At 43.0% G+C, this 1,579-nt stretch overlaps 1 pseudogene; it reads left to right on the top strand.

The window, feature by feature from the left end:
* The first annotated feature begins 543 nt into the window (after window positions 1-543).
* On the top strand, window positions 544-721 carry LOC143432110 (U2 spliceosomal RNA; annotated as a pseudogene).
* The last annotated feature ends 858 nt before the right edge of the window (window positions 722-1,579 follow it).

The following is a 1,579-nucleotide window of genomic DNA, read 5'->3' as shown; positions in this document are numbered from 1 at the left end:
GACTCTATCACTCTATCTTATTTTACTGTATTTATTGTCTTATTTTATTCTATTACAACCTGAGCTCTAATTACTGTTTCTCGGGGCCTCTCGGCGGCGGCTAGTACCTCTTGACCCTACTCGAGTGACTGCAGTAAGGCGTATATCCGCACACTGATGCTCTGAATCCATTGAGTCCATCGTGCTACGCGTCATACTATGCTGAAGAGGATATATTATTTATACACTAATTATATATTTTTTTTTCCCTATATTCTATACTTTACATCTATGTTATTATATTGACATTTTATCGAAAAGTTGATTTGTTAAACCGTGCCTTGTGTCACGATGTTTGTTGATATATTGCGATAACTTATTGAACGATGCAATGTTCACCTAACTAAAAATCTGTTACATTCACATTGGACGCTTTAGGGACTTGTCCCACACAGCACTATCCTATGTAATATATATATATATTTTGTGATTGAATTTGTGCGGAAATAACACGAATTATCCTGTAAAACAAGTGTATACCCCTGGGGCTTCGGCCCCGGGGGAACATTAATTGTTAAATAAACGTCTTATCTGTTCTTATCAGCTTAATATCTGATACACTCCTCATTAGGAGTCAGAATATTAACCTGATTTTTGGAAAAAGGCGGACCGCTGGGGCTTGCTCCACCTCCGCCGCGAGTCGACCCAGTATTGCAGTGCCTCTGGGACCGGCTCAATAAGAGTTTCCAAAGATCAGATATATTCTTTTAACCATTAAACCCACACACTTGATCTTCTCCGTCAGTAGCTTTAAGTGTCATTTTACTTTGTGTTTTTCCGACTCGCTCACCGGAGTGTCGCGTTATCATCCGCGTCGCGCGTGCTGTGCTCGTGTTTGGTGCAGTGTTCAGTGCGTTCGGCTTGCTGGTGGACTCTGGACTTGGTAAGTCTAACACTTGGAATTTCGGTGGAGGTCCCTTCTCGCGTGATTAGTTTAAAGTGCTCCCGATGCGGTGGTGTTGAACGCATCGGGTAGACGTTAGACGTCCATACGTGACGTCCCTCCTCCTAGGTCGACCATTTCGACCTCCGAGGAGTTTGAATCCGAGTAGATTCGGTTTGTTCGACCTTATACCCGGTTATAAGTGTAAACTTTACACTTATAGCCGTTGGGTTTGAATTCGACCTCTCCGTATTTTGGGTGTTAGACTTTGCACGTACGCCCGTAATTCGAGTTTTTTGCTCGATTTTACGGGTCGTCGCTGCGAAATAGCAGCAATTAGTTAATTAAATTCACCGTTTATTTGTTTTAATTAAGAGATCGGGGTACACGGAGGCCCTTTACACCCCGTGTAACTCGATACGTCGCGGTCCGGAGTTTTCCAGGCCGTGTGGAGTGTCGTGGAAAGTTAAACCGTTTGCGGTTACTAGTCACGTACGCGAAGCACGGTTCGTTCGTGCGGGGCTGTGTCCACCGGGCACAGCGGAATTGTTTTATATTATTTTATTTTATTTAATTTATTAAATTCCGCTTCGTTTCGTTAATTCGTATTGTGTGATTTATTGATTTATTAATCGGGTTCGCGTTCGCGTTTGTCCG

Source organism: Xylocopa sonorina, unplaced genomic scaffold (genome assembly GCF_050948175.1).
Source record: "Xylocopa sonorina isolate GNS202 unplaced genomic scaffold, iyXylSono1_principal scaffold0027, whole genome shotgun sequence".
Classification (NCBI taxonomy): domain Eukaryota; kingdom Metazoa; phylum Arthropoda; class Insecta; order Hymenoptera; family Apidae; genus Xylocopa; species Xylocopa sonorina.
The sequence above is the reverse complement of the archived record's forward strand: the minus strand, read 5'-3'. Positions and strand labels throughout refer to the sequence as shown.